At 45.6% G+C, this 19,611-nt stretch overlaps 1 long non-coding RNA gene across 1 annotated transcript; it reads left to right on the top strand.

Annotated features, from left to right (window-relative positions):
* The first annotated feature begins 11,243 nt into the window (after nt 1–11,243).
* On the top strand, nt 11,244–17,136 carry LOC102026743. Its single transcript, XR_260234.1, has 3 exons — nt 11,244–11,435; nt 16,540–16,644; nt 16,930–17,136. It is a non-coding gene; the product is annotated as an uncharacterized LOC102026743 (long non-coding RNA).
* Nucleotides 17,137–19,611: the final 2,475 nt, after the last annotated feature.

Consider the following 19,611-nt stretch of genomic DNA (forward strand, 5'->3'; position numbering starts at 1 on the left):
AAGGAGAGGAAGGTAGAGAAGGGGAGGTGAGGGAAGTGAGCAGAAGAGGAAAGCAGGGGAGGGGAGAGGAGGTGTTAGGAGGGGAGGAGAGAGCAGAGAAAGTGAAAGGGAAGGAGAGGAGAGGAGGGGAGAGAAGGGAAGGGAAGAGGACAGGAGAGAAGAGGGCGGGAGAGGAGAGGAAAAGAGGGGAGAAAAGAGGTGGGGTGGGGACAGGAGATTTGGGGAGGAGAGAGAAGGGGAGAGGAGAGGACGGGAAGGGAGGAAAGAGAAGCAAAGAAAGGAGAGGAGAAGAGAGAAGGCGAGGTGAGAGGAGAGGAGGGAAGGGTAGGGGAGAGGAGAGGTGAGAGGAGAGGAGATGAGGGTAGAGGAGGGGAGGGGAGAGAATGAAGAGGAGGAAGGGGGTAGGAACGGAGAAAAGAGATGTGGAAAAGGGAACAGGAGAGGAGATTGAGATTGAGATAGATAAGGGAAGAAAGGAGAGAATAGGAGGGGAGCAGAGTGGAGAAGAGAGGAGAGCATAGAAGACAGGAAGCGAGGGGTGAAGAGTGGATAGGAGGGGAGAGGAGATTGTGATAGATAGGAGAGGAAGGGATAGGAGAGGAAAGTAGTGGAGGGGAGAGGAGGGGAGAGGAGGAGAGGTGAAAGGAGAGGAGAGGACGGGAGGCAAGAGGAGATGATTGTTGAGGCTAGGAGAGAGGAGTGGAGAGTAGGAGAGGGGAGAGAAGAGAGCAGAGGAAGGGAGAGGAGAGAAGAGGAGAGGAGATAAGGGTAGAGGAGGGGAGGTGGGAGGAGAGGAAAAGAGATGGGGAGAGGAGTGCAGAGGAGCAGAGAGGAGAGAATGGGTGAGGAGGTGAGATGAGAGTAGGTGAAAGAAGAAAGGATGGGAGAGGAGGTGAGATGAGAGGAGGGCACAGGAGGGGAGAGGAGGAGAGAGGAGGGGAGAGGGACGAGAGGAGGGGAGAGCATGAGAGAGGAGAGGAAGGGAGAGGAGGGGAGAGAAGAGCAGAGAAGAGAGGAGAGGAGGGTAGAGGAGAGTAGAGGAGAAGAAGGAATGGGAAACAAGGGGAAAGAATGTTAGGGGAGAGGAGGGAAGAAAGGAGAGGAGAGGAGGGCTCAGAAGTGGAGAGTGGAGAAGAGAGGAGGGGAGATGAGAGGGGAGGAGAGAATGGGAGAGGAAGTGAGTGAGAGGAGGGGATAGAAAGGAAGGGCAGTTTAGTGGATAGGAGGGGAATGGAGAGAAAATGGAGATTGATACCAGAGGAAGGGAAAGGAGAGGAGACAAGGGAAGAGAAAAGAATAGGAGGGAAGTGAAGGGGAGAAGAGGGGAGTGGAGGGGAGAGGAGGGAAGAGGAGGGGAGGGGAGAGGAGATTGAGATAGATAGGAGAGAAAGGGAGAGGACAGGAGAGGTAGGGAGAGGAGGGTAGAGGACGGGAGCAGGGGGGAGAGTAGCAGAGAGGAAGGAGAGAGGAGAGGGGGGAAATTAGTGGAAGGGTGGGGAGAGGAGGGGAGAGAAGAGGAGAGAAGAGGAAGGAATGGGAGAGGAGAGTATGGGAGAGGGGAGAGAAGAGGGCATGGGGGGCAAGAAGAGGAAAGTGGGGAGGAGGGGAGAAGGAGGAGAGGGAAGATGAGAAAAGGGGCAGGGAAGTGAGGGGAGAGATGAGAGGAGAGGAGAGGAGAGGAGAGGAGAGGAGGAGAGGTTGAGTAGGAGAGAGACAGGGAGAGGAGAGAAGGGGAGCAAAGAGAGGAGAGTATAGGATAGGAGCAAAGAAGAGGGGAAAGGGAAGGAGAGGAGGGCATAGGAGAGGAGAGAAGGGAGAGAAATGGAGGAGAGGGGAGGGGAGGGGGGAGAGAAGAGGAAAGGAAAAGAGGGGAGATAAAGGAGATTGAGATAGGTAGGAGGGGAAGGGAGAGTAGCGGATGGGAGGGAAGAGGAGAGAAGTGTTGAGGAGGGCAGAGGAGAGGAAAGAGGAGAGGAGAGGAGGGGAAAGAATAGGAGAGGAGAGAAGAGGGGAGAACAGGCGAGGGGAGAGAAGGGGTGAGTAAGGGAATGGAGGAGAGAGTAGGGAAGAGGAGAGGAGAGGAGGGGAAAGAATAGGAGAGGAGAGAAGAGGGGAGAACAGGCGAGGGGAGAGAAGGGGTGAGTAAGGGAATGGAGGAGAGAGTAGGGAAGAGGAGAGGAGAGGAGGGGAGAGGACGAGAGAGAAGGAGAGGAGTGGGTGAGAGAGTAGGGGAGAGGAGATAAGGGGAGAGAAGACGAGGGGAGAGGAGAGGCGAGGAGGAGAGAGGAGAAGAGAGGAAGGGGGAGGAGTGGAGGAGAGAGGAAAGGAAAGGGAAGGGAAGGAGAAGCGAGGAGGGGAAAGAGGAGAGGAGAGGAGGGGAGGAGAGGGGAGGGGAGAGAAGAATATGGGAGAGGGGGGAAAAGAGGGGACTGAAGAGGAGAGGAGAAGGGGGGACCAGGGGAGAGCATGCAGTGGGAGGGAAAGGAGAAAAGGGGAGAGAAGAGGAAGGAGAGAAGTGGAAGAGAGGGGAGGGGAGCATTGAGGAGACAGAGAAGAGAGGAAAGAAGGAGAGAGGAGTGGATGGGAGAGTGTGAGGAGGAGAGGAAAGGAGGGGAAGGGAGGGGTTAGGAGGGGAGGAGAGAGGAGAGAAAGGGAGAGAGAAGGAGGAGAGAGGAGGGGAGAGAAGGGGAGGGGAGTGGAGAGGAGAGACGTGGAGAGGAGAGACGTGGAGAGGAGAGACGTGGAGAGGAGAGGAGTGAAGAGAGAAGGGGAGGGAAGTAGGGAGAATAGGTGAAATGGATGGAGAGAAGAGGGGAGGAGGTTAGAGAAGAGGGCAGAAGAGAGGAGAGGAGATGTGTGGAGAGGAGAGGACTGGAGAAGGGAAGAGAAGGGGAGAGAGGAGAGGAAGGGAGAGGAGGGGACAGGAGGGGATCGAAGAATAGGGGAGAATGGGAGAGAAAATAGGAGTGGAGAGAAGAAAATACAGGGAAAGGAGGGGAGGGGAGGGAAGAGGAGGGGAGAAGAGAGGAGCGGAGTGGAGGGGAGAGATAAGAGGAAAGAGGGGAGAGATGGTGAGAGAAGATTAGGGGAGAGGAGGGGAGAAAGGTGTTGAGAGGAAGGGAGAAAGGTGTTGAGAGGAGGGCAGAGGAGGGGAGAGGAGTGGAGAGGGACAGGGAGAGGAGGCAGGAGGGGAGAGAAGAGGAGATTTAGATAGATAGGAAAGGAAAGGAGAGGAGAGGAGGTGAACGAAAGGGAGAAGAGGGGAGAGAGAGGAGGGAAGTGGAGGGGAGATGAGTGGAGACTGAGATAGGAGAGGAGGGGAGAGGAGACGAGAGGAAGAGACGTGAGTGGATCGGAGAGGAGAGGATGGCAGAGGAGGGGAGATGGGAGAGGAGAGGTGTGAGGGGAGAGGAAAGGTGTGAGGGGAGAGGAAAGTTGTGAGAGGAGAGGAGAGGTGGGGAGGGGAGAGGAGGGGAGAGGAGCAGAAAGGAGAGGAAAGGAGCCGAGAACAGTGGAGAGCAGGGGAGAGGAGAGGAGATTGACATAGATAGGAAAGGATGGGAGAGGAGAGGAGAGGAGAGGAGAAGAGAGGAGAGGAAAGGAGCCGAGAACAGTGGAGAGCAGGGGAGAGGAGAGGAGATTGACATAGATAGGAAAGGATGGGAGAGGAGAGGAGAGGAGAGGAGAGGAGAGGAGAGGAGACGAGAGGAGAGGAGAGGAGAGGAGAGGAGAGGAGGGAAGCAGAGGGGAGAAGATTGGAAAGGAGAGGAGTGGAGTGTAGGAGAGAAGAAAAGAGGAGAGAGGAGGGGAGGGGAGAGGAGAGGAGGGGAGATGAGGAGAGATCGAGATAGGGGAGGAAGACAGATGAGAGGAGATGAGGGGATGGGAGAGGAGAGAAGGGGAGAGGAGGGGAGCTGAGGTGGGAGGAGAGGAGAGGAGAGGAGGGAAGAGGAGGGAAGAGGAGGGAAAGAGACTGAAGAGGAGTGGAAAGGAGTTGAGGGGAGGAGAGACAAGGGGAGGAGAGAGGAGAGAAGAGAAGATGGGAGATGAGGATAGGATAGAGACAGGATGAGGGGAATGGAGAAGAGTAGGGGAGGGAAGAGGAGGTGATAGGAGAGGAGGGGAGAATAGAGGAGGGGTTAAGGAAAGAGGCAAGAGGAGGGGAGAAGATGGGATAGGAGAGGAGGGGAGGGGAGAGGAGAGGGTTGGAGAGGGAAGGAGAGTAGAGGAGGAGAGGGAGAGGAGAGGAGAAGAAAGGGGTGAGAGGAGGGGAGAGAATTTGAGAGGAAAGGAGACTAGAGATAGCGAGTGGAGGGCAGGGAAGAGGAGTGGAGAGGAGAGAAGGGGGGAGCAGAGGGGAGAGAAGCAGGAAGGAAGGAAGAGGAGAGGAGAGGAAAGCATGAGAGATTAGGACAGTGGAGAGGAGGGGAGAGGGAGGAGGGGAAAGAAGGAGGTGAATGGAGAGGAGCGCAGTGGAGAGGAAGAAATAAACCTGAACGTCCTTGGAGAGATGTTTTCTAGTTTTTTTCTCTCCTAGTGAAAGAATTCATCAAGACAAGCACAAATGATCAGAAGGTTTTACATTTATTAAAGGCTGAAAAAAAACAGGCTCTTTAGGGTGAGTTTGGGCCATGCAAAAGCAGGGGAAAAAAATAAGCAGGCTGTGAACTAAGAGTGGGATAGTGTCTTGGTTCCTTTTTATTTATTGCTGGGACAAAATACCCAACACCCAAAATTAAGGAAAGGAAGGTTTATTTGCCTCACAGTTTGTGGAGATTCAGTCCGTAATCAGCTGGCTCCAAGGCAGGGTGGCATGGCACAGGGGCAACAATTCAATGAGGCAGAAGACAGCAAAAATAACAAGAGTAAAAGTTGGTTATGACTACAATTATGGTTAGGATTATGGTTATGGTTACTGTTATGATTATGGTTATGGCCATGATTCCACCAAGGTTATGTTTAATTTAGTGATATGGCTAGGGCTAGTGTTCAGTGTTAGAGTTAGGGTTAGGTTTAGGTTAAGAATTGTTTATCTTCAGATTAGAATGAGAATATGTTAGTGTTTGTGTTAGAGTTCTCATTGTTACATGTAGTATTCCAGTGGATTAGGGTTAGGTTTAAGGTTAGGGTTAGAGTTAAATTAAAGTTTAGGATTAGAGTTAGTGTTCTACCAGGGTGAGTTTAGTATTCGGTTTAGAGTCAGTTTTGGTGATAGTCCTGAGGTAAGGACTAGACCTTGGGACAGGGTCAAAGTTAGGACTAGGGCTAGGGTTAGGTCATGGGCTACAGATGGCACTAGAGTGCCATCACTGTTAGGATTAGGACTTGGGTTAGGGTCAGTCTTACAGTTAGCTTTCAAAATAGGATTTGGTTTAAGGTTAAAATTAGTATTAGGATTATGGTTTTACCATGGTTATGTTTAGGGTTAGGGCTAGAGCTGGAAGGGGTAGGGATAGGGGTAGGTCTAGAGTTACGGTAGGATGAGGCATGGGGTAGTGTTAGTGTCGGGGTTAGGTTTGGTAATAGGGTTACTGCCAGGCTTAAGACCTGTGCTAGAGATGAGGCTAAAGTTAGGCTTAGTGTTAAGAGTTAGGATTAAGATTCAGTTTAGAGTTCTAGCAGGATTAGGCTTTGGATAAGTGATAGAGTTAGTGTTCAGGTTAGAATTCTGGTCAGGGTTAGGTTTAGGGTTCTAGTAGGATTAAGGTAAGGATTATGTTGAAGTTTAGAATCAGGCACAGTGTAAGGTTTAGGGTTATGATTTTGTTTTTGGTTAGGGTTAGGATTAGAGTTAGGATTAGTGTTAGTATTTGTTAGTGTTCGTGTTAAGATTAAGGTTGGGGTTCCACCAGGGTTAGATTTAGGATTAGGTTTAAGGTTAATCTTAATTGTAGTCGCAAGGCTATAGATATATACATGTTTAAGGTCAGGGCTAGGGTTTAAGGCTAGTGGTAGGGTTCGGACTCAGTTTGTCAGGGTTAGGTTTAAGGTTAGGAATAGGGTTAGGGTTAGGGTTAGCATTGTGATTCTACCAAGGTTATATTTAGGGTTAGTGCTAGGGCTAGAACTAGTAAAATGATGAGGATATGTCTAGGGTTCCACCGTGTTCAATGTTGGGTTGTCCTTAGGGTTAGTGTTAGTGCTAAGGTTAGGTTTAGGTGTTCTGATAGGGCTAGGGCTAGGGTTCGAACTCGAGTTAGGGTTAAGGATAGAATTAGGCTTAGTGCTAGGTTTTAGTTACAGCTAGGATTAGGTTTAGGGTTAGATATTCACCAGGGTTAAAGGTAGGTTAAGGATAGTGTTAGAGTTAGAATTAAGATCAGTGTTAGGTTTAAGGTTTTAGGTTTAGGATTAATTAGGTTTAGGACTAGGGTTCCCCCAAGGTTAGCGTTAACATTAGGTTTAGTGTTAATTTTAGTGATAGGTATAGTGCCCTGGCTAGCACTAGTGTTTTCGTCAGGGCTAGCGCTAAAGCTATTGATAATAATAACTAGTGCTAGGGTTCTGTTAGCATTAGAGTTAGAGTTATGTTTAGGGTTACAGTTAGGTTTAATGTTAAGCTTTAAGTGTGTGATTACGTTTATGGTTCCACCAGTATTAGAGTTAGATTTAGGGTGAGTGTTAGTGTTCATGTTAGAGATGTTAGGGTTAACATTCCATAAGAGTTAGGATTAAGGTAAAGTTCAGGGCTGGAGTTAGGTCTGGGACATAGATTAATGGTTGAGTTAGGGTTAGGTTTAGGGCTTGTTTTTCTGGCTAGTGCTAGTGCTAGAGATAGGATTAGGGCTAGGACCAGGGTTAGGGTTAGAGTTAGGGTTTGATTTTAGATTTCAACAGTTTGAGAGTTAGATTTTGGTTTAGGTTTAGGAAGGTTTAGTTTTAGGTTTAGGTTTATGGTTAAGATTAGGTTTAGGTCCTGTGTTAGGCTAGGGCTAGGGGTATGCTTTCCACTAGGGTTAGGGTTAGGTTTGGGTTTAGCTTTAGGTTTAGGGTTACAGTTTCACTCAGGTTTTGTGTTGGGTTAATGTTAAGGCTAGTGCTGGACAGTGCTAAGGCTAGGTTTAGAATTTAACCAGGTTTAGGCTTAGAATTACTGTTATACATAGGGTTCCATAAGGATCAGTTTGTGTGATGGTTAGGAGCTGGGATAGGTGTGAGGCTTGGCTATGGGTAGGTCATGGACCAGAGAGAGCTAGAACTACATCTAGAGGTTTACAAAGTTATGGTTATAGTAATGATTATGTTTATGGTAATGGCTGTGGTAGAATTTGGTTTCCCATAGACCAGTGGTGGCAAACTTATGGAATGAATATTGTTTTTCTTTTAAGACAAAACGTGTTAATGTATAAGTTGTTTTTTCTAAATTAAAACCTCAGTGTTTAGGGCTTTCCATGGTTCCTTTAGGCACACAGTGGGAAAGTTTTGCAGACCTCTCATGTTTTTGCTGCTAGTCATTGCCTGTGAAAATTTGAGTGATCACTTCCAATGCAGCATCTCTTCCCTTATGGAAAGAAACATCACGCGTTTTGTGTAGTCTTCCACTGTGTTCCTTTCGGAAGCACATTTGCTTTCTAAATATCATCAGAGTCCCTTGTTAATTTCCCCTTATCCTTAGGTCCCTTCAGCTTCCTGGAGAGTATAGACTGCTTTTACTGGTTCCACAGGAACTGGGAATAAGACCAAGGTTTTGAGAAGTGTAGGGCCTCCCTATCAGCCTTTTAATTACCTAAAGAGACTTTAGACCTGTCTCTTTAGTGTCCCTTACAATACATGACAGTGTCCTGTTTGGGAAGATATATTGCCTCTAGGAGATGTAGAATTTCATTTTTGTGCTTTATAGATGATTGCTTATTGGTTAGCAAACCCCTTTCTCTCCAGAGGGCTGCATGGGCATGTAGCACCAGAAAAGCACATTTGGAGTCTGTATAGACTTTTTTTTTTTTTTTTTGCTTTTTTCTACTATGGATACCCAAGTCAGATCTACAGTGTCTGCTTTTTGAGCAGAAATTCCTCATGAAAGGATTTTTGGCCTTATGACCTTTTGTGGACTGACAACTGTATGGCCTGCCTTTTGATATCTTTCTTTTACCAAGGTACTTCCATTCGTGAACTACACTTCTTCATGGTCTTGGAAGGGCAGGTCCAAGATATACTGCTTGCTTTTATAATCTGGAATATCATTTGTTTACAATTGTGGCTAACTTCTGGACCACTGTTAGTACTAGGGCTAGGACTAATGTTTGGGCTAAGACTAGATTAGGCTAGTTGTTAAGGTTAGGGATAGAGTTAGCTCTATGTTTAGATTTCTTCCAAGGTTCCGGTTAGAGTGAGGACAGTTTGTGTTAGGGTTAGAGTTTTCACTGTTATGATTATCATGCCAGCAGGTATAGGAGTAGAGGTAAGGTAAAAGTTAGAGTTGGGGTTCCACCAGAGTTAGTGCTGACATTAGGTTTAGTGTTAGTTTTGGTGATAGCCTGAGGGTTAGAGATAGGGCCAGAGTGAGTCAGTTTTAGGGCTCGAAGTAGGGCTAGGGCTAGGAATATGGATAGCACTGCACTCTTGTCAGGGTTAGGATTAGTGTTAGAGTTGGTGTTATTTTTAAAGTTAGGTTTAATGTTAGGTTTAGTGTTTCAAAATAGTTATGATTTCAGATAATGTTTAGTGTTAAAGCTAATTCTAGGGCCTGGATAGTGGTACAATTTGGTATAGGTTTAGGTTTTGGGTTAGGGCTAGTTTTTAGGTTACAGCTAGGGCTAGGGATAGGGATAGGATTAAGGGTATGGCTAGAGCTAGGGTTCCACCATATTTATGGTTAAGTTTAGAGTTAGGGTTAGTGCTGGACTAGTGCTGGGGCTAGGGTTAGGCTTCAGCCAGAATTGACTTAGGTAGTGTTAATATTAAGTTCCATGAGGATTAGGTTTAGAATTATGGTGAGGCTTAGGGATGGGTCTTGAATTAGTGTTTGAGCTAGAATTAAGTCTATAGTTAGAGGTCTACACAGTTATGGTTATAGTTTTGGTTAGGGGAGAATTAGTTTTCCCTTAGGCCATTGGTTTCAAACCTATAGCCTTCGTGTCGTTTTTCTTTTCAGAACAAAGGTATTAATGTGTAAGTTGTGTTTTCTAAACTAAAACATCAGTATTCAGGATTAGTTGCAGTGTTGGCCTTTCATGATGTGGGTTTTAAGTTGCAGTTTGGTTCCTTGTCCCTAAAAGGTTTGCCGTCACTGCCCTTGGCTTAGGTTGAAACTTAGAGTTAGTGTTGGACAAGATTACCACTAGGGTTACTTCCTTTAAGGTTAGTGTTAGGTGTAGGGCTAAAGTTAGAGCTTGAGCCAGGTGTAAGTCTAGCACTGGGACCAGGATTCCACCAGGGTAATGTTAGTGTTAGTGCTCGGAAACTATAATTAGTTTCCTCCTTAGGTTAGAGTTAGGATTTGTTTAGTGTTAGGGCCAGGGTTACTGTTAAAGCCACGATTCCATCAAAGTTAGGTTTAGGGTTAGTGTTAGGGTTGACACTAGTAATAGGAATAGAGAAAGATCTAGGTTTCCACCATGATTACGTTAGGATTGGCTTTAGTTTACACGTTTGTGCAAGGCTTAGGTTTAGATATAGGACTATCGCTAGGGTTAGAATTAGTGTTTGGGAAAAGGCTTGGCTTAGGGTTAGTTATACATTTTAGGTTAGAGTTAGGATTATGATTCGGGTTAGATTTCCAGCAAGTTATGGATAGGACAGGGATACAGTTTATGGCAGGATTATAGTTACGGTCAATTTATGTTTAGAATTCCACTAGCGTTGGGGTAAGTTTTAGGTTTAAGGTTAGAATTATGGTTAAATGAAGATTTAAGTTTAGGGCCAGGGCTAGGGTTCCACTAGGGTTAGGACTAGTGTCAGTTTAGTGATAGGCCTAGGGCCAAGACTGGGGCTATGGCTGGGGTTAGGGCTAGAGTTAGGTCTAGTAGTTGGGTTTCATCAAGTTTAGGTTTAGAATCAGTGTTAGAGCTACTATTAAAGAGTGGGCCAGGTTTCTACCATCATCAGGGTTAGGGTTATGGTTAGGGATAAGAGAGCGGCTCTAGCATGACTAGAGGAAGATTTGGTTTGTTGATAGAGCTAGGGTTAGTTTATAGTTAGGATTAGGGTTAAGTTTTAGATGAGGTCTATGTTTAGGGCTCCATAAGTGTTATAGTTAGGTTTAGAATAAGGTTTCATATAAGGACAGGGTTAGGGTTCTAGCTTGGCTAGGGTTAGGGTTAAAGTTAAAATTAGGGATGTGTTGAGGTTAGGGCTAGGGCTATGCAAGTGCTAGGGGCTAGGGTTCTATCTGTGTTTGGCTAAGTGTTATGGTTAGGGAATATTTAGAGTTAGGGTTAGCGTTCCACCAGAGTTGGTTAGTGTTGAATATAGTTTTTGTTTTATGCCTAGGGCTAGGCTTATGCCTGGGGAATTAACAATGCTTGTTGTATTACATATTGGTATCTTCAAAGTGGTTTCTCATGAAAACAGATATAGACATACAAAGCTGATCAACCAATGCCTCACTGACAGTTTCTTTCAGCAAAGAAGTACAAGACAGTAGAACAGCCATGTTAACTATCCTGCATATACATACATACAAACTTTCTCCTTCTTTCCTTTCTTCTAGTGATAGTTCTTGGGCTAGGCTTGTTCATCCCTCAGTGTTAACATGGTGGTTATTGTTATGTTCAGGTTTATCATTATCATTAGGTTTCCACAAAGGTTAGGGTTAAGGCAAGTTTATGGTTAGGTTTAGAGCTAGTGGTAGTGCTTTGGCTAGGCCCAGTACTTTTGGTTTGGGGGTAGGCTACAGCTAGTGATATGACTACAGCCAGAACTAATTCTAAGGTTAGGGCTATACTTAAACTCCCACAAGGGTTAGTGTTATGTTTATTTTTAGGATGAGGATTAAATTTAGGGCAAAGGGTATGACTAGGGTAAGGGCTAGAACTAGGTCTAAGGTGCACCTGTGGTTAGGGTTAGGTTTATGTTTAGGGTTATACTTAGGTGTATATTAGCGTTCATTTTAAGGTCTTACCAGGTTAGGTTTATGGTTAAATTTGGGGTAAGGACCCAGCCCATGACTGACCTGGCCGAGGAATGCATCCTCAGGCACTGCTGCTTCCAGTGACGTGTGCACACCTAGCCATAAAGGAGTCAGCCTGGGCCAGACAGGCCTGAGTGTCTTGCCCTAGCCACCAGCACCACCAGAGGCCTGCATGTGCCCTGCCACTGAGGACCAGACTGACTGACCTGATCACCCAGCTGACATTGCTGGAGATTGCTCCTGGAGTCTCCTCAGCACAGGGCAACAGAGATGACAAGCAGCAGATCCACGTTATTGATGAAGAGACCATCACTCAGGAAGAGAGTTTTGCTTCAGGGCTGAAGGGTTACTGTGCCGCAGACACCAGGTGAGAGAAAACCTTGAGTGACAAGCTTGGAATAGGGGGCATTCCTAGATAGAGATCACCTGGGGTTCCTTGGGAGGCCCAGGGTCAGGACAGGAATTTCACAGGCCCTGTACTCCACTGAAGGGAGCCAGCTCTGCAGGGTGAAATCCTCAGAGGGGCTGGTCCTGAAGGACAAGGTAGCTAGTGTAGTGCATTGGTGGTGAACCTAAGGCATTCATGCCACAGCAGGCATGCAGAGCCCTCTCTGTTTTCAGGCGAAGTCACTCCAGCATTGCAATGGCAGCCAGATATGGGATAACTGCACACATAGGGGCAGTGCTGGCACTTTGTGGTACCTAAGTGGGTTGGGGCTGCACTTTAGACATTCAGTCTCTAAAGGGTTCCCTATTGCTGCTCTAGTGGTATTTTTGAGTTCTGACACTGTTGCCTACATCCAGCAGAAACTAGTCTGAACTTTAGTAAGCTAATGTGTGGGTGGTCTAATCATCTTCACTAAAATCATAGACTTCTTAGTTCTAAGAATGTTTGTCATGGTTCCTAGGGTTGGTCAATATCCAGTTGACATTTGATGCCATTGATGTGACTGAATTCACTACTATAGCCAAGCTAACATTATACTGGATAACAATTGCTTTCTCTCTGTGCCAGTATCTAGATTTCCTGTGACCATAAAATATAAAAAATAGATATTCGTACACAGGGTCATGGGAAGGCAAGCCAACAGAAGTTCCTGTAGGTGTTCTAAGTCTCCTAAGGCAGATCAAGGGGACCCAATTGGAGAGGAAAAAATGCCAGGTAGTAGATCTCTATGCAATGTTTGCAGCAAAGATGAAGAAAATACATGAGCTCCAAGATGAAATGAAGCAAAAATTCACTGAAAAATGTCACTGAAAGTATCCAAAGTGGATACAGGGGAAGAAAGTAAAAAATTAGAAGAGTTGACCCAATCAGTTCAAATCCTAAATGACAAATTCACCAAAGATTTAGTATCCTCAAAAAGATACCAGGCAGATCAATCTGAAATAAAAAGCTGTATAGCATTTATACATTTCATAAATGACAATGTGAAGACAGAGCGTGTGAAATTTAGAACAAAATTGTTAACTATAGAGAAGCTCTAAGAGAAACATGAAAAATGAGAGAACAAGAAAAGACCATCAAATAGCTACTAAATGACCCTCAAAAGACCAATCTGAGGCTAATTAGAGTTAGAACAAGCTAGAAGATCACACAGATGGAATTATTCATATGTCTATGGAAATCATAGTAAAATCTCCTCAAATATAAAAACGAGTTCAGCATACAAGCAAGCAAGGCTACCAGAACACCAAACAATTATGGAAAAGAGATGGTCACCAAGTCATGTCTTTATTATTGTTGTTTTTGCAGTTTAAAATTTTAAAAAATTGTATTTGCACATTTTGCAGGTTGTGTAGTTTAGAATCATTTTGGGGAATGATTGCAAGTACATATTACAACATGTTTTTTTCTTTTGTTTATCTGGTTGTATGGTGATGGGTACACAGGCCACTTCTAGGATTTAGCTATTGTGTTTGTGCTACTACACACATTGGTATGCATGTATTACTGCTTATGATGACTGAAGTTTCTTGTAGAAAACATCTAGCAGGGATAGCTGGGTCATATGGAATTTCTAACTTCAGTTCTTTCAAAAATCTCCAAACCGATTTCCATAATGCTTACACTACTTTACATTCCCACTCACCATGCGGGATGGCTCCTTTTTCACTACTACCATGCTAGCATTTGTTATTATTTGATTTCCTAATGATCGCAGTTTTTGGAGTAAAATGGAAACTTAGTGTTGTTTCAATTTACATATCTCTAATGGTCAGAGATGTTGAACTTTTTTCCATATATTTGTTGACCATTTGTATTTCTTCTTTTGTGAAGGGTCTGCTCATTTTTCTTACCCACTGCTTAATGTGGTCTCTACCTTTAGGCAGTTTGATCTTAGGGGGTCTATGTACATTCTAGATATCAGTATCTACCGGAGGAGTAGCTGGAAAATTTTTCCCTCTCTGTATGTTGTCACTGCATGCTACTTACAGATTCTTTTGATGTATGGAAGCTTTTCAGTCTGATATAATCTCATTTGTTGATTTTTGCTATTTTATGTGTGATTACAGTTCTCTTTAGAAAATTCTTTCCTACACCCATGACTTCAAGTGTTATACCAATTTTGTCCTCTGTTGGTTTTCTGTTTTCATGGTTAGATATTTGATCCATATTGATTTTCATTTAATATATGATGACAGAGAGGGGTGCAGTTTCAATATTGTGGAAACAGATAACCAATTTTTCTAACAGCACTTGTGAACAGGCTTTCTTCCAAGATATGCTTTTGGTCCCTATTTCAAAGATCAAATAGTTGAATATGACCCTGACCCTCTCCTCCCTTCAGCTGATCTTCCCGTCCCCACTTACAAAGCTTTGTTTCAATTTTAACTTCTTTTTTGAAATCATTTTTTCCCTTCCTTTCCCTTTTGCCCATATCACACTATCTACTATACATTTTAGTCCTTATTTATTCTTTGAGTTTGCTCACACCAGGGAGACAGTGCAATGTTTATACACGTAAGCCCAATTTATTTCACTTCGGAGTATGTTCTCAAGTTGCATCCATTTACCTGGAAGTGCCTCAAATTTAACCTACTTTATGGCCAAGTAGTACTCATACTACCTGTCTGTCTATCTATCTATCTATCTTTCTCTCTGTCTATACACACACACACACACCCACACATGCACACACACACACACATCTTCTTCATCCATTCATTGGTTGATGGTGGTTTGAGTTATTTCCATGATTTAGCTATTACAAATTGTCCTGCTATAAACAAGGGTACACATACATCACTGTGGTATGATATTTTTGATTATATGGAAAAATACCAAGAAGGAGAATAGCTAGATCAAATGGGCCCTCTAATCGTGGTTTTTTAAGAAATCTCTATACTGAGTTCCACAGTGGTTGCACCAGTCTACACTCCCAACAACAGTGGAGAAGGACTCCTTTTTCCCCACAGCCCCTTCAGCATTTGTTATTGGTTGATTTCTTGATGATAGCCACGCTTTAGGGAGTAAGATGGAATCTCAGCATTCTTTTCATTTGCATCTCTCTAATAACCAGTCATGTGGAATATTTTTTCATATATTTATTTGCCATTTGTATTTCCTCCTCAAAATAAAAATACTATACTGTATTTCTGTATAATTTAGCATCTTCCTTTCCTGTCCTTCTTCCTTTTATTTTTTTCTCTTCTTAATTCTTTGGCTAATGTTTCCAGAGCTGTATTGAACAGGAGTGATCACAGTGGACATGCTTACCTTGTTCCTGATTTTAGAATGAAAGCTTTCAGTTTTTGAACATTTAGTATGATGCTGGCTGTTGGTTTGTCCTAGATGGGTTTTATTAGTGGTAACTATTAACCTGATACATTTAACCACAGGAGCAAATTCTATAGTTGTCTAACAAAATCCAACATATACCAGGTACTTGTGTGCAGTTATTTTCCCTTTAGTGGAGTGATTCTACCCTTTTGTGGGAGGTGGGGTGTGGTTAAGAAGAGTAGAGGACAGGATAAAGAGATGAATGAGGTCAAATATAACAGAAGCAAGGCTGGAGGTCAAAGGATGATCACCCGGATTTTGGGAAACTGGAGGACACAGGAAAGGAAGAATAAAAGAGAAAGCAAAGGAGCATTGAAGTAAATTAGAAAGAGAAGAGGCAATGAATGTTTAGTTACCTGAAAGCATCATGCATTCAAGAGGTAGTTGAGGAAAGGGAGAAAGATCAGTAGAGGAAACACTACATAGACACTTAGTGAAAAAAAGAAAGAGGAAAGAAAAAAATAGAGACTCCCCCAAAACAGAAAGAAAACAAAATAAACACAAAATATAAAACAATACAGAATGCAACCAAGCAGAAAATGGATAAACAACCAGATAAAGAATAAAAGTAGTAAAATTCCTCTAGTGTTCACATTTCTGCGTCAGTGTCCAGGTCAGATCCCAGAAATGTGCTGGGTACTGCAGCCATGTTTGCTGTGGGATTTGTGCTGGATGTGGAGGTGATCTTGGCCTCTAGGATGTGGGGGCTGGGACCGGTCTCCTGTTGGAATGCTCCAGAGCCCTTTGATACAGAATTGTGGACCTTCCCCTCTACAATTATTCCACATGTTCATGTGTCAAAACTCAAAGCTGATTCATTTAACTTAGCAACTACTGGCTCCTAATAGCTACTTCAAATTTTTCAGTGCTGCTGATCTTGCCGGGGCCTGCATGTGTACCCTCATTGGGGCCTTCTATCACTGGTCATGCCTGTGTGGCACTTCTGAGGCCTGGCCTGGTCTTGCTGATTGTTCCATCCACTGGAATGTGCTTTTATGGCAATTCACTAAGGCCTGGTCTAAACATTCTGTGCATGGTAGTTGCTATTTGATTTTCCTAAGCATCATTGTAAGCCAGGCCACTGAGCACAGCTACTGATCTTTGGGCTCTCCAAAGGTCCCCCAAAGTGCGAGGGGAGTCCCAGGCCTCAGGATTGGGAGAAGTTTTGAGTCTTTGCCATTAGCTTACAGGGTGAAATCAGGAAAATCACTTCCTCCCCTGGGCCTCACTGTCTTTCAGACTTGGTTTTTAGCTGCAGCCCTTGTGTCCTAGGGATCCCTTACTAGGGAGTCTGATTTTTAAAATGAAGGGGAGGGTCAGGGTGAGTGCAGTACGGAGTGGCTCCCTGGAGGGACAGTGCCTCCTTCACTTCTGTGCACCTCCTGCTGCTTGCTGTGGCTTCTCCCGGTCAGAGCCTGGACAGTCTTTTGCTGAGTTGCAAGGCGAGCAAGGGCGTCGGGGCTCAGGGAAGAGGCTGTCAGCCCTAGCTGTGAGCTTTGCACATCTGAAATGTGGGCCTGTTGCCTGGAGCCTGGGTGAACCTCATCCACACTCCCAGTGTCTCCAGCATGTGTGATGTCTTCGGACAGCAGCAAGCCTGTCCTGCCTGCTCTGCCCCTTTGTGACTATGGCACTTAGCCAACTGCTTTCTCTTCTGGCCCCCTTACACCTGCTTTCTTCTGTGCAGGCTCACAAAGACTGCTTGCTCCAGTATTACCTTCTGCTGTTGACACTGTGTCACCTGGTGGCGTCCCTTCTCCAGGAGCTACTCTCGCTAGTGGCATCACTTCAGGTTTGTGCCTTTCTCCTTCGGATTTGCACTGTCTTCCCCTGTGCTCGCCGCATCTTCCTTCCCAAAGAACTGTGCCCTCTACAGAGTCTCTTTTCCTCTCTTTGGTGAGCTTGGTCCCTAGAAGCCATGTGCTCTCCCTGGGGACTGGGATGGGGAGGCCACAGCGAGGCTTTTCCTTGAGGTCTGGGGAGATGGAAGTTTGTCAGAGTCCCCTTGGTTTACCTTCTCCCGGGGTGATTCTTACACCAAGTTGAATCACCTCTATGTATATTTCTTTCTAAACAGAACTCTGATGCTGCCCCTGGCTCCAATCATGGCTGAACTCGCGTGAATGTCTCCCACTTGGGCAGCAGTTCTGAGGCTGAGGGGTCAGGGCAGGATACTGCCTATGATATACTTCCCCATGCATCTGTCCGTACCCTTCTCTTAGTCAGTTTTATTGTTGCTGAGTTCGAAGTTAGAAGTTGAGAAGAGGTACACGACAGGTCATAGTCTGTAGAGGTTTCAGTCCATAGTCAGCTGTCTCTAACCCCAGAGTGGGCTGGCAGAGGGGCATTTCAGAGGAGAAACAATCCATGGCATGGCAGGCACGTAGGCAGCAAGCAGCAAGTAGCAGCAGCACCATACCTCCATTTCCTTTTTATCTCATCCAAGCTATAAACCTTTTGCCTGGTGCCACCCATACCCAGGTTGCATCTTCCTGTTATCTACGCACAGATTTATGATAAACAAGCTAGTGGTCTAATCCAGTATCACACTCACGCAATTCCAGTATCACAGCATAGATCAGTGGTGGCAAACCTTTTAGAGATGCATCCCTAAACTGAAACCCAAAGTGAATTCATTTATTGCAAAGTACCAATGCTGCAATTAAACCTCAATACTGTTTTTAGTTTAGAAAAGACAACTCAAATATTAACATCTTTTGTCTTAAAAGAAAAGCAGCATGTGGGCCATGAGATTGCCATCATGGTTCTAGATCCAGCCATTCCTGCAAAGCCCCATCTGTGAGTGCACGAGGAGTGGAGGGACATCTAGATACAAGCTCTAACAAGCCCTGTCACTGTGTTCCCATTCCTAGACTATGGACGGACCTATGGCCTGGGTTCAGTGATGTTTAGGATGTTTAGGGCTGAGGTTAGGTTTAGGATCAGGGTTAAGTTGTAGTAAGTGTTAGTGATTGCTCTAGGGATAAGGATAGTGCTATGTCCAGGGCTGGGCTTAGGATAAGATGGGTTTCACCAGAGTTAGAATTAGTTTTGTGGTTACATGTATTTTCAGAATGAGTGTTAGTGACAGGCCTAGGGACATGGGTAGAACAAAGGTGAAGGTTAGGGCAAGGACTAGATCTGGAGTTTCAGAAGTTTTACTGTTAAGTTTAGGGAACCACAAGTTTAGGGTTATGGCTAGAGCCACAGTATTAATCAGATTTAGGGTTTGTGTTATAATTAGGGATAAGGTGATGTTTAGTTTAGGTTATGGCTAGGTTTATAGATAGGTTTCAGGTTCATTTAGGGGTATGTCTAGAGCTAAGGCTCCTGCTAGAGTGAATTCTAGATTTAAATTAGGGCTAGGTTTATGGTTTTGCTAAGTTCAGGTCTAGGTTTAGGTTTAGGGCCAAAGTTCTGTTAAGATTAGGGCTAAGTTTATGGTTATGGTTAAGGTAGGGTAAGGGCTCGATTTAGGTCCATGCTAGGGCTAAGGCTCCAGTTTAGCCCTACTTAAGCTAAACTGGAGGGTTTAGGGCGAGGCCTAGACCTAGGGCTAGGGCTGATGCTATGGGTAGGCATAAGCTTAGGTTATTGTTTGATTCATGGAGAGTGTTAGAGCTAGAATTGCATTTAGGGCTAGCGTTAAGGTTGAGGGCTATGTCAAAGGTTAGGGTTGGATTAACTTGGTTTTAGGGTTAGTGTTAGTTTAGGGTTATGGTTGCACAGGCTTAGGGTTAGGGTTATGGTTAGGGTTAGGGTCGAAGTCAGAGCTGGGTTTAAATTTATGGCTAGGCCTCCAGGTAGGGGGCTCCGGCTATGGGGCTAAGGCTGGTGCTAGGGTGCTAGGGCTAGGAGGCTAGTGGTATACTGCTAAGGGGGCCATGGTTATGGGGCTAGGATGCAAGGACTAGAGATAAGGGAGTAGGTCTAGGGATAAGTTACTTGGGGTAGGGCATGGACTAGGGCTCGGGTCCGATGTGAAAGACTAGTGGGCAGGGGCTAGGGCTAGGGGGCTAAGGGGCTACTGTTAGGTGGCTAGGGCTACGGGATACGGCTATGGCTAAGGGTAGCTTTAGGGAGCTAGGGTTAATGCGCTACGGCTCGGCCTATTGAGCTAGAGGGCTACCGCTACAGGGCTGGGTCTAGGGCTTGAGTGCTATGGCTATGGCTAGAGATCTAGGACTATGGCTAGGGGGCTAGGCCTAGGTCTAGGGTCCTAAGGGACTAGGGCTAGATTGCTATTTGGTTATTGCTTGGGTGCTAGCACTAGAGCTAGGGGAATTTGGTGCTAGGGTTAGAGTGTTAGGGGGCTAGGGCTAATGTGCTAAGGGCTGGAGGCCTAGGGGGCTATGCCTATGGGGCCAGAGCTAAAGGTCTAGGGCTAGAGCTAGGGGGCTAGCACTAGGGCAAGGGCTAGGTCTAGATCTAGGGGGTTAGTGCTAAGGAGTTAGGGCTAGCAGGTCAGGGCTAGGGGCTAGAAGGATAGGGCAATAGGGGACTAGGGCTAGGGGACTATGGGCTAGGGACCTAGGGGCAAGGGCTAAGGGGCTAGGGCTAACACTAGGGCTAGAGAGATAGGACTAGTGCTACGGGGCTAGAGCTAGAGTGCTAGGGGGCTATGGGGATTGGGAGCTGGTGGTAGGGCGCTAGGGGGCCAGGGTCTAGGGCTAGGAAGAAGGCGACTAGGGCTAGGGGGTTAGGATTAAGCAAAAAAGGCTAGGCCTATGAGGCTAGAGCTAGAGGGCTAGGGTTAGTG

The sequence above is a fragment of the Chinchilla lanigera genome, unplaced genomic scaffold, assembly GCF_000276665.1.
Source record: "Chinchilla lanigera isolate Chin_1 unplaced genomic scaffold, ChiLan1.0 scaffold00013, whole genome shotgun sequence".
Lineage (NCBI taxonomy): Eukaryota > Metazoa > Chordata > Mammalia > Rodentia > Chinchillidae > Chinchilla > Chinchilla lanigera.